The sequence below is a fragment of the Pongo pygmaeus genome, chromosome 5 (assembly GCF_028885625.2).
Source record: "Pongo pygmaeus isolate AG05252 chromosome 5, NHGRI_mPonPyg2-v2.0_pri, whole genome shotgun sequence".
Taxonomy (NCBI): Eukaryota; Metazoa; Chordata; class Mammalia; order Primates; family Hominidae; genus Pongo; species Pongo pygmaeus.
The window spans coordinates 114,413,720-114,427,502 of NC_072378.2; the positions used below are offsets into that span (position 1 = coordinate 114,413,720).

Here is a 13,783-nt window from a genome sequence, read left to right on the forward strand (position 1 = left end):
GGTAGGCAGAGCTTACCAGTGAGCTGAGATTGTACCACTGCACTCTAGCCTGGGCGACAAAGCAAGACTCCGTCTCAAAAAAAAAAAAAAAAAAAGTAATTTTTACAGATATTAAACTTCATCTTGCTCACTGACGTCAACATATATTTAGGGCAAAGTCAGAGCTTTTATATTTTCATTTATTATTCATTTAACTTTTAAAACACTACTATAATTGAATATTAAAACAAAAACAATAGCAAGAAGTGAGCATATTATGGTTATAGTCCTTCACTTATTCACTACTGCATATATAATACCAGCAGTGAGTATTACTCACTGGAACCATTAAGAGGTTTGACACTGAACCCCACCACTACCATGATGTTCATCATCCTCCTAAGCTTCTCCATTGTAATGGCCCATCTTTGCTGATACCGGTCAATGTCCACCAGATGTACTTGATCCATTTCATCAGCATCTTTTACTTCCTACCTCTAAGGCAGGAGTTATTCCAGCAAAGAGAGTTTATCAGGAGACAGAAAGGCATTCTCAGGGAAGTAGACCTTAAATTTGATGATTAGGTGATCCTTCTCATAGGATCTACAATAAACTGGCATGCCTTCATTTAGCGCACACTTAATATCTCTATGCTTGACAATCTGAGTTGGGGGATGAGAGGTGTTGACTGGGGTTTGGTTGTCAAGGGTGGATATTGGCTTTTGGAAGACATGCAGTGCTTCAACCAGTTTTATGTCCATACACATGAAAAGGTCTTCTGGTCGAATAAGAAAGTATGGTCCTTCTGATCTAAAACAATGATAATATCTCCTGGCTCCTAATCTTCTTCACCATGAAAGATATCTACTGGTCGTCTTTCATGCCTTTGTCATGAACTTGCAGAATCTTCTTCTCTCAGACTATCCTCCTTCCATTGCAGCTTTTACATCTACCTTTAGGACTGATCTCCTCCCCATGGCTCTGGCACTCCATGCACACAGACTGAAATTCTTGAGCCATTCTAGGTCGTATCTGATGAATTCTTATTTGCATTCTAGTACTTCAGTGATTGGGACAGCACTCTACTGCTCCTTTCTTACCACCTTGGCCTACATACTTGCCACAAATCACATTATTTTATGGAGCTAGTTTTCTTGTTGCACCATTAAATACATCTTCTATGGTTACTGAGAGCTGATGCACAATATTTTTACCTCTTTTTCTCTCTGCATCCTTCCTCTTCCTTCAAATAACATATCAACGATGTCCATGAGGGAGCCAAAACTGCCACTCACTTCACCCTTTTTAATTGCCACTCTCCTCTTTTCTCAAATAATTCAATTTTCTTTGCTTCAGAGAGCACTTCATAGGCTTGAGAAATCTGTTTACACTTCTGTTTGTTATTTGGATTCTCACCAGGGTAGTAATTCAAGACCAGTTTCCTGTAAGACTCTCTTAACTCTTCCTGGATGGCATTGGGTATCACCCACAAACCATTACAGTAAGTGGTTTCTTTCACCACTTTCTACAGCTGGCAAGGGGGCTAAGGCTGGTGTGTGGGAGCAAGAAGGAGTTTGGGCAGCTACCACTCCTCCACCTCTCACCAAGTGTTTTGGAAAGCTCCCTCACATGAGTTCTTAAAAGCAGAGAATTTGTTCAGGCTGGAAGAAGAAGAGATATGACAGGAGAATTCAGAAAGATTCAAAGCATGACAAGGATTCAACATGTCCTTGCTGGTTTGAAGATGGAGGGGACAGTGTGATAAGGAATGCAGGTGGCCTTAAGGGGCTGAGTGGCTTCTGGCTGACAACCATGAAGGGAACAAGACTCCTGCCCTACAACCACAGGAACAGAATTCATCCAACAATCCAAATTAGTTTGGAACAGATTTACCTGTAGAGCTTCCAGAAAAGAATGATACCCCGTGTACACATTGATTTTGGCCTTACGAGTCTCTAATAAGCAGAGAGTTCAGCTGAGCCACTCGATATGGGACTTCCGGTCTACAGAAGTGTGAGATAGCAAATGCGATAAAGGGGTGTTTCAAGCCACTAAATTTGAGGTAATTTTTTGTGGCAGCAATGGAAAATTCATATATTTAACAAATCTTGAGACCTAGTATGTGTTTTACATGTATGGCACATCTCAATTTGTACTAGCCACATTTCAAGTATTCAGCAGTCACACATGTGGCTAGTGGCTACAGTATTGGACAGTGCAAATGTAGACCAACAGGAGTCAAGATGTCTAGGAAGTGCTAGGTTTGTAGCCTAAACATAACGTCACCATGTGGAAAGAGAAGATGATCAAGGAACGGGGGGGACTTGGCAAGTTCTTTTTTGATTCCCCATCCTGTAATCTGTGAATTGGGTAATCTTGCTCATACAGAAAACAGGCTAAATTTTACAAACTTTATAGATTGTCTAAGTTCATTGGACTCTGAAATTTTTGTTTTAATTGCCTTCTGGCTATTGAAAAAGTATTTTTTGAATATTTCATTTTTATCTCAATTAAATTTTGGAGCAATCAAGAGAAGAATTGTTGCTCACACCTGAATTTATGCTTGAGATGGAGCATTAGTTATTTAGTTCTAGCATTATGGGGTCAGGGCAAGGTAGGCAAGGGTAACCATGGAAGATCTCCAGGAGTAGAATTATGCAGATTGATTTAGCTTTCCTAGGAAGGCTGTTACTCCTCACCAGAGAGTTGGCCTTTCAATATGAACCTTCTGAGGTCTAGGTTTCATTTTTATTAAGAAGGGCAGCATGTTTTATCATTCTAATCACATTCCATGTTTAGCCTTCTAAAACCATCTTTTACCATCTCCCCTAATAGATGAAAATATATGTTTATCCTGCAAAATTTATAGCAACAACTAATCATTGTAATCTAGAACCATATTAGGAAGGTTTCACCAAAGAGCTATAAAATTAGACTGGGTTTAAAGGAAAAAAATGGAACCTAGACCAGGAGAGAGCAGAGGGAGGTCTTTCCAGGGTTCGAGGAGCAGTGAAGGTAACAGTGGAAGAGAGGAAAGTGAATGGTGGGTTGATTGTTTGATGAAAAGTTTCTTTTGACTAAAGCAAAAAGCTTTTGTAAGGAAAGCTATAGTTGGTGCTGGAGAAGGAAAGGTCAGAACACTCTAGGTATGCACTATCCAGTACAGTGACCCCTAACCCCATGTAGCTATGAAACACTAGAAATGTGGTTAGTCTGATTTGAGATATGCTGTAAGTATAAAATACACACTGGATTAAAAAGACTCAGTACAAAAATATTATAAAACATTTCACTAATAATTTTATATTGTTAAAATGATAATATTTTGGATATATTGGGTTAAATAAAATATATTATTAAAATTATTTTTACCTTTTAAAAATCTTTTTTAATATGGCTCCTGAAAGATTTTAAATTACATATGTGGCTTGTATTATGTTTCTGTTGAACATCATTGCTCTAAACCAAGTGCTTCTCATACTTTAAAGTATATAGGAATCATCTGGGAATCTTGTTGAAATGCACATTCAGAAACTCCCGGGTAAACTGTTCCTGCAGTTCAGTCTTTGGACTACACACTACCTTGCCTGCAATATGTAACTATTCAGGAACTTTTAAAGTCACAGTGACCAGATTGCTGCACCGCAAATCCATTACTTAAGAATCTCTAGAGCTCTGACGTGAGTATCAATATTTGTTATAACTCTCTAGGTTAATTAAACATCTAGCAAATTTGAGGATCCCTGCTTTAGAAGCTCTTGAATAGAAGTGAACTAATTTAAACTTTATTTTATAGAAAATGGGGAAGTTCATATACCAAGAGCAATTAATTTGTCACTAGTGAATATTCATTGATTCATTAAGTGAGTTATTACTCTATGTCAGTCATGGTGATTTATATCACCCTGCCTTCTGGAAGCTAAGAAGCTAGTCAAGATATAAGATAAATAACTGCAAAGCAATATGGGATAGGTTCAGCATGAGTGGTATAGATATTAAGGGTTATAGGACTTAAGAAAAGGCAGAGTCAATTTTGGGTGGAATAATTATTCTTGGAAGAGCTGATATGTAAGACCTAATAGTGTGGTTCTCAAACTTTAGGTTGCATCACAATCATCTAAAGTAACCAGGTCAAGAACACTGTTGTCACAGAACACTGCTAATGTCACCCCACCACGCTGTGAATGCATTTTAACCATTCTTACATCTCTGTTCTAATATTAATAACTCAAAATTCAAAGTGCCCAGTGGGAGGCTGATTGGCTGGGCCCAGACCACGTGCTCAAGCCCGGTCTGGCCAAGAGCCATTGGCAATGCACTTCTCACTCAAACGAAAATAGGAATGAAGTACAATACTGCTAGGCTTGCTCCCTAACCCCTCCCTCCACCCTCACCAAAAAAAAAAAAAAAAAAAAAAAAATCCCCAAACTAAAACAAAACCAAAAACAAACAGATAAACAAAATGTCTACTGCAGGTAGTACAATTCCAAAAACAGGCATGCATCAGGGGAGACTTGATTATGGACAAAAAGTCAAATTAAATTTTAGGTTGTTAAGTTTGAGATTACAATGTTTAACTTAAGCAGAGATGTCCAGTTAGTTAGTTTTGAGAATGAAGTAAAGGCTAGAGAAGGTAGCTTAGGCATCACCTCTTTAGAGGTAAAAATAGAGAACAAATGTGAGCATGAGGAGGCAGAATGTAGAGGGAGGAACCGAGGACTGAGAGTCTGATAATATCTTCATACTTTTGGGACTCTAGGAGTAGTAGAAAGGGATGCTGCGTTAGATGTTAGCAGGTATTAAACCCCAAACCTATTCAGATTAGAAGAGTGAAATAGGAATTTCTGTTGTGGTACTTCTCAGAGCTATTAATATACTAACTTGCATTATAATGCTTTAATAATGCTGCATTTCCAAATATTATTTGGCTAGGAACTCTCTTAAAGAATTAGCAATATATTTGAAGACATTTTAGAAAACAGTGGGCTAGAATTTTCTGGAACCAGTAAAAGACAGAAAGAGACTTAGAAAAGTATTCAGGGGGAGAACTAGTAGTACCAGGATCGAGACTATTCAGATAATTCAAACTCCTATTACTCCATTGTAATAGAAAATGGGTTTAATAGTATGGGATTAATAGTATTAAATTCTGTTTTACATATATGTCTCCCAAATGCACAGCACTTGGCAAATGGAGTTGCACCATATATATTTAGGTGAATAAATAATAATAATAAAGAGTGAAAAAAGTCCTTTAATTTTCTGTATGGAGATCACAAGAAGTCCTTAGCAAATAGGTGTCTCCTTCAGCTCACCTCCAACCAGCTTCAGAATACTGGTGGGGGGGGGGTTGGATGACACATCTATTTGCTAAGGATTTCTTGAGTGATTTCTCAAGAACCCCTGGCAGAGAGAATTGCCACCCTATCATCTGTTTCTCTCTTTTTTCTTGGAAACATAACAAGGGTGACCATATAATTTATCATCCAAACTGGGACACTTGAGAGAGAAAAAGGGGGAGCTATTAATAATTACGCCAGGACAACACATACAAAACAGACTCTCAGGCAAACTGGGACAAATGGTCATCCTAAATATAACTCCTGATGTTTAGCTGTGTGTTTGACTATTAGGAATAAAGTCTGCACTGTTCGATCTCTCTTGTATTTTCAGGGGGCCAAGTACCAGATCACAGTAGTTAGTTCCCCTCTTCCCCAGAGTTTACAGAAATGGCTCATATCTTGACCAAAGCTAGTTCTTACCAATCAAGGAAGATGGTAGAAGATGGTTGTAGAAGGCCTCACAGAGATAGAGTCTTAATGGGTTCGTTTCTTCTTCCTACTGGCTGGAATGTGGTTTTTCTGGTTAAAGGTTTAGCAGCAATCTTGGATCACAAGGCAGTTGTGCTTAAGATGGTGGAACAGAAAGATTAAAGAAGCCTGAGCCTCTGATGATCATAAGCCCTTTTAGTCCAGTCTACCTTTGGCCTATTTTGTGAGGAATCAATAAATATTTATATTTAGTAATCATCATGGGTCATTTTATCGTTTTCTGTTACTCCTCATTGAACCTAATCTGGGTAGATAAGACCTTATAACAGTGCTGTCAAAAAACATAATGTGGGTCACAAATGTGAACCATATGTGTAATTTAAAATTTTCTAGTCATTTTAAAAAACAAAAAAAAGTGAAATTAATTTAAACAATGTATTTTATTTAAACTATTGTAGCCAAAATATTATCTTTTCAACCTGTAATCAACATGAAAAATATTAACGTGATAGTTACATGCTTTTGTTTCATGCTAAGCCTTCACAATTCTATGTGTATTTTGTGCTCACAGCACATCTCAGTTTAGACTAACCAGGTTGCAAGTGCTCGATAGCCACATGTGGTTACTGGCTATCATATTGGACAGCACAATTTTAAACCACAAATACCTCCTTTCACCCACCCACTCATGTATTTTCTATCTCTCTCTCTTCTTGTTTCTCTTCAACAGGTAAACATAGATAAAACTCTATATCTTATACAACAAAAACAAAATAACAATAAACCCCTTCTCATTCTTCCTCGAAGATATTTTTCTAGTGTTTTTCTTTCCTTCACATCTCTATTTAATTGAGTTTGCAGTAGCAGGTAACTCTGGTCTTAGGCTAATGACAGAACAGGGTCCTTTAGGATGCCACTTGATAAACTGGTGCCTGGGTGATGTGAAACCATCAGGAATCATATTTTTAGGATGATCTTCTAGCAAATTAAAGCCCATGTATTAGGAGTTTTTAATATCAGGACCGAAACTCACTATGTTTTGCTATGAGTTGCCAGAAATAATTGGTCTATTTATAGATCTACCTCATCTATCTATAATGATTTAAGAAAATCACTTCGGGAATCAGGTTACCCCTCTGGTGATGCTAATTTCCTTTACTTTGAGATATATGGTGAAGAGTGACCAAAAGGGAATTGTTGGAGCTGGCACTTGGAAGTTGAGCCTAACCTACATACCTCCTGGGAGGGGTCGTGAATGTATACGTCAACTACCATGTGTGCGACAATGGAGAAGTGATTTCTGGCAGGTAGGCTTTCTGGAGTACAGCATAACTTCAGTTATCTGGAGTCTAGTGTTCAAGCACCAGGAATGGTGTCAGTTACAAAAGGAAGAATAATGTGCATCTTATAAAAAATGAAATAAGCCATGAGCTTTGAGTATTTTGTACATGATTAAGAGGAGCCAAAAATATGAAAGTTATGGTGGATGAGCCGGGATTGATTAATTCTCCAACAAGAGGGAAGAAATCTTCTGGTTTAATAGAGATTTACAAAAAACGTCAGTCTTTTCATATAGACGTAGTCAAGAAGCTCAGATGACATGATAGGGACCCAACAAAATAAGAAATAAAAAAGGCAGAGAGAAGAGGAAAGCAAGCAAAGGAGATTATATATGGAACAGAAGTGGTGGTAACAAAGACAGAAGTAGTAGCAAAAGAGCCCAAGAAATGTCATCAGCTCTGTGGAAGCAGAAAGAATGAGGCAGACATGAAGTGCAGAGATATTATCAGCAACCCAGTGGATGTTTGGGTACCATGTACAATTACATCTTCACAGGCACAATATTTCTGGGAAAAACTACTTATGCCAACTGGAGTCATTTGTTTGATGCTTTACTTACTCATTTGCAGTTATCTAATTTGTACCAGAGGTTTGCACTCTCTTTGGCCTGTGTGCTCTCAGTGACCAAAGCCTAGGTGCTATGGGTGATGCTGTCAAACCTAAGACCTGAAACACAGAACATGGGCCAAGAAAAATAAAGTAAGAAGAACAAGAAAGAAAAAGACCATTATGAACACTTTGGTTATCCAGACGTCATTTATCTAGCCCCCTTAACAATATATCCTCCACAAGGAACAGCAAAAGACACATCTGAAAATCTAGACAGATGATGCCAAGACTACACGGTATTTTTCATTGCAATTTACTTATTGAAAACTCTCCAGGTCCCAGAAGTGTGGCCTCACTTTCCCTTTACTTAACCACGCCAGAAACTGTCACTCCTTATGGGCCCTGTTTCCTGAAGAGCCATGGTTATTGCTGCAGAAACATCAACTCTAGGTGCTACTACTAAGCCCGGGCCAATGTGCAGCTTTAAAACCATTTGTCATTCTTTCCTTTTATTGTTGCTGAGAATGTTTTATTCTTACTTTTAAACAAGTCTAACAAACATAGTTAGTATTTTCTAAGTCAGTTGCAGATTAGGACAGTAAAAGAGGGCATGAGATAAATGATAGCCAAAGAGGTGGCAGGCGATATTGAGGGTGGAGCAGAAAAATTGTAAAAGCCATGAACTTCATCTCAAACCACAAAGCCCATTCAATGTCAGAGTTAGTGTATGTGGTATGTGTTGTGGCAGGAAAAGAATAGACTTTGAAATAAGACAGGTCCAGACTCAGGTTATAGCTCTTCTGCTGGTAGCTGTGTGACCTTGGGCAGGTATTTAAGTTATCTGAGCCTCAGTTTTCTCATTTCTAAAATGGAGACAGTAATATTACCTTCCTCATTCAGTTGTGAAGATTAAATCTATGTAAACCAACATGGTTGTTGCAAATAGTTCCTTCTCTCCTAGAAATGAATAGGCTTTCAGGTTATCAGTGACTTTTATAACTTCAGGTAGTACTTACTAAACTCATACTGGAATGTGGACACCATGCAAAGCACTGGGACATGGAATTAAATGAAGGACAGCCTGTATCATCAAGAAACTTAGAGTTATTTGGGAAGAAAGATTGTAAAACATAAGTTAGACCACAGGTTAAGGTGAAACAATAGAAGTAGTTTCCAGTAATTGAGGCAGTATGTACTAATGGCAGCATGGGGTGGGTGTCAACAATTTGAGGGAGAGCATCATGTGTTTATGGTGAAGATAATCCTGAACCATCAGGAAACGTAAATTGTGTTAATAAACTATGTCTAAAGAGGCAGAATATAAATAAATCTTGTATTTAAAATATTCCATTTAAAATGATGAAATCTAAAACAATTAACTTCCATGGTTTACTTTGGCAAAAAAATTGATTAATTTCTAATGGAACACCTTATTTATTGATATGTCAAATAAATGAGACATTGCTAAAATGGCAAATGAGAAAGGCAGAAAAGAGGAAATAAGACTACGGAGAAAGGAAGGGGAAAGGAACAGAAATGTTATGGTGCGACCAGAATTGCTCATAAAATCAGTCTTTTGTCAGTGTGGCTTCCTTGCTGTTTCTTTTCATCTTCACAGCTGCCCTGTCTGATTGGTAAAACATGTATTATTCTCTGTATAATTGATGATGAAGTGAAAAATGCAAGGGGCTATTGCTTGTCCAAAGTCACACATTTAGCAAGACATGCATCCAGAAAGTAGAACTCATGTTCTCTGCTTGAGGCACAAAAAATGTAAGGAAAAAAAGTCATCCTCAGTAGTTCTAAAGAATTTCATCTAAAGAAATAAAGTTTAAAACCAGGAAGCAAATATCCAAGAAGTGGTATGGCACAAGCATATTCTACATATAAAAGAAGTGCTAAGCATAATTGCTTTGCCATAACTTCTCTTTTTTCCCGTGTTTTCCTTTCTCACCTCCTTTCTCCTCCAAACAGATGAAGGCAAGAGAGAAATACCAGAAAGGAAGAGAATAGGAGGGAGAAAATACAAGGTTATGGGAAAAGAGACGGGAAAACAATAGGAGATAAATGTATAGGGAAGTCTTACTCGTGAACATATAATATGTTTCTGGTAGATTTAAAATTTGTAAATAAGAACATATTTATTTTTATACCACATATGAAAATCCTTGTTTTGAAGTTTCTCCCCAAAACAATTGAGGTCTGGGAAGGGGTAAATGTGTCAAGAGATGTGTATGTTGTCTTGGCCACCCGTAATTCAAGGATTGCCGCATGAATCAAGGGCCGTAAATTTGTACCATTTACATTTTTATTTCACTAAGCAATCTCTGCAAAATGAAAAAGAACATAATTTTAAAAGTTGGTGTTTATTATTATTTTTATATGTAGTCCCATAATGAACGGGCCGTTTGGACAGAATCAAAAGCCTTCCCTGAGGTCGCCGAGCTGGCATAGCCCCGTAGACTGGTACTCTCTATTACTCAAGGGCATCAACTGGCCAGTACACTTCTTCTTCTCCAAGTCACTGTAAATACCACCCAAAGCCTGATGCTGATATAGGGATGTAAAAAAGACCAATGCTGATCATGTTCCCTGGGCACTTCTCAGGAAAGAAAAGCTCATCTGGAGCCCACCCTGCTGAAGCAGGTGGGTGAGATTCTAACACCAGCATCATCCTTTACTGTGACCCAGCAGGCACTCCACCAATTGGCAGGCCAGTTTCTCCTCTGCTTGGGCATAATCAGAGGGCACATCTCACAGGACATAGTGAATGTTCATGGAAAGTACTTAATAGAGGTATTGGCTCATAGTAAGTTCTCAAAACAAGCTGTCTTTCTTCTTTTCAAAAATTAACACTATTTGTCAAGTTTTGGTTTCTCTGACCTTAAATTATCATGTTTAAAATATGAAAACTAGGCTTCAGTCGAAACCAGCTATTCATGGTTTCCTATTGTTCAACACAAAAATTTTCCTCCTTTAAAGAAGTGACAAAAAACTGGTGGTGTTTGAAATGTCTGCATTAAAAGTTTTATGTGGCTGGATATTTGTGGACTTCTTACATCCACTTGGGAAGGATTGCTCCATGAATCAAGGGCTGTAAATCTGTACCATTTACATTTTTATTTCTCTAAGCAATCTCTGCAAAATGAAAAAGAACATAATTTTAAAAGTTGGTGTTTATTATTATTTTTATATGTAGTCCCATAAATGTGAACACTTTAAAACCTCATTCATTTGGAATAATGGAAGAAAAATGTGAGAAATCTGCCTGAGAAAATATTTGGGAACAAGCGGAGTTTTAGTAATGTCAAGGAAAGTTAATATTATTAACTAAGATATAAATGGATTTTAATAAGTAATAAAGCTAAGTTTATAAAAACTACACTTCACAAAAGGCCCTGGTTTTATACCATCTCGTAAGAATAAGCTACTTTGATAACACAATAAATTTAATTACTAGAACCAAAAATAAATGACTCTTTTTAAAACAACTAGATTTGCCTACTTGAGAAATAAGACTCTAAAGAATTATCTGAAGAAAAAGTAACATTTCTTAATTACGTATAGTTTGGTTGGTTATCTTCACATGAGATCAGTGAAGTGTGGGTTAATGGAGTTTTATTGCATAATGCAAGTTAAAGCAATATACGAATAAAATAAACAACCCAATTATTTTTTCTCATATCATAGCTTCCAAACACCTAGGGCTTGGGGCTCATTTATCTTTAGTTGTATATGGACAAAACTCTGTCAAGGGAATGCCAGGGGTGTGGAGTTTTTAACTCTTTCCATGGAAACAACACTGAAGAGAAGAAAGCCAGGGAAACTGGAGGTCACAGCAACGTCCTTCTCAGGGGGTGCAAGCGCGATTTCAGTGTCTGGGCTCTGGAGTCAGACTGCCTAAATTCAAGCTCTACTTCCCCCTGGCAGACTCAGTTACAATGGGGGAAGTTACTTCAGGCTCCTCCTCTGTAAAATGGGATGATCACGGAATCTCACAAGGTTCCTGAAAGAGTAACATTTCAAACAGTGCCTGACACACAGTGAGCGCTCAGTCATTTCTGCTGTCTCTATAGCTGACCTGATATTAAAGGATATTTATCCACCTTTAACTTCATGGCAACAAGAAAATCAAGCCCTAACTTAGATTGTCAATTTACCTGTACTTTACCATGTCATTTCATAGTTTTGTGTATTATAATATTAAAATATCTCACCAAGAAGGTGACTTTTAAAAGTCATTCTTTATATAAATGCAATGTCAAATGCTTTTAAAAATCTAAGAATAGAACATCTACTGAAGTTCAGTTCCTCTATTGTTAGCATTTGGATGACCTTCATGGACCTGTTTAGATTGGTTACTTCTTTTGTTAAAGTTTTATGGTGATTGAACTATCACCAGGAGAGCACTTGAATTTGCCCTCTGTAACTTGCTCTTTGCTAGCCATTAGCCACTTGTTTAAGCCTCAAAACTTGTTTCTCCTTGATTTTTCTCTTTCCTATACATCACACATCTACTATATCACAAGAAATGTAGACTCTGCCTCTGAAATATGTCTTGATTCCATCTGTTTCTTTCTCTCTTTACGATCATCACACTCTTCCAAGCTGCATCCACCAGTCCTCTTGCCTGGGCTACTGTGATAGGTTCCTAAATGATTTGCTTGCTTTCACCTCTTTCCTTATAAAATTCATTCTTTACTGAGAGCTCACATTGATCCTAGTGAAACATACATGGAACCCTGTTACTACTCTTATTTGCAACATTTCAGTGGCTTCTTGTCATCCTTAGAATAAAATCCAAACTCCTTATTCTGGCATACAATGCTTTCTGTCCTCTGACCACTCCCTATCTCTTCGAACTTATGTCCTTACCCTCTCACCAGCACTCACTGTCCTCAGCCATACTGGCTTTCTTCTGTTTCTTGAACGTGCCAAGCTTGCCATCTTAAGACCTTTGTGCTAGCTGTGCCTTCTGCCAGGAATGTACTTACCGCCAATCTTCTCATGGGCCAACTCTTTTTTGCCCTTCAGATTTCAGACTAACTATCACTCCCTGGAGATGCCCTTCCACTCCCAACCAATCAAAAGCACCTGCCTAGTCACTTGCTATCATATTGCCTTTTAAATGTTGTGTGTGATATTTGTCATGGTCTGATCTTTCTTGCTCATCTATTTACTCCTAATTTGTCTATTTGTATATTACCAGCCTTGCTCCAACTGGAATATAAATTCCAACAGAGTGGGAACAATGTCATTCTTACATTCTTATATGGCATAGTTTGTGTTAGAACAGTGTTTGGAAGACAGTAAGCATTCAGCAATTATGTTAACTCAATGAATGGAATTCTCAGGTTGCCCAAGGGAGGAAGCTCCCTGTGTCCTAACCGGGACCACCTCTTAATCTCCTCAATTCTTAATTTCCGTCCAGAATTATTCCACCCAGAGCCCAGAAGAGTGTAATGACTTTAATTCCTCCCCAGGAAAGCAGTATAGCTGACTACTTCTTTCAGTACTGCCTTGCGTAACCATTATTTCTGTACTAGGATTTGTTTTGCCTTCCTTTTCCCAATTTTCTTTGTCTTACCTCACGTTAACATCTTTGACAAAATTCTCGTATTCAATTCACATAGCAACCTGGGCAAGTATTATTACATCTTTTTTTTCCCCTAACAGACAAAGTTGAGCCTCAGAGAGGCCAAGCAACTCATAAGTGATAAAGATTTGAACCCAGATCTGTCAATATTGTGATCATGAATTTATTTATTGCCTGGAGATAGTGTCCTACCAATTATTGTGATCACAAATTTTCCACAATAGCCATTGATGAGTTGACCAAATGATTCCCAAACTTATTTGGGGATTCCTGAGTCCCCTTAGACTTGCAGAATAAAAGTCTGGAGTATAGCTCAAGAATTTTCTTTCTCCCTTTCTTTTCTTTCTTTCCTTCTTTTCTTTTCTTTCTTTCTTTCTTTTTTTCCTTCCTTCCTCCGTTCCTCTTTCTTTCTTTCTCTTTCTCTCTTTTCTCTTTGCTTTCCTTCTTTCTTTCTTTCCTTCTTTCTCCTTTCTTCCTTCCTTCTTTCCCTTCTTCCTTCCTTCTCAGAGTCTTGCTCTGTCACCCAGGCTGGAGTGCAGTGGCACAA

General features: G+C 37.8%; 1 pseudogene; it reads right to left on the reverse strand.

Moving 5' to 3' along the window:
• Positions 1–327: 327 nt before the first annotated feature.
• LOC129039109 (dnaJ homolog subfamily A member 1-like) lies at positions 328–7,025 on the reverse strand (annotated as a pseudogene).
• Positions 7,026–13,783: the final 6,758 nt, after the last annotated feature.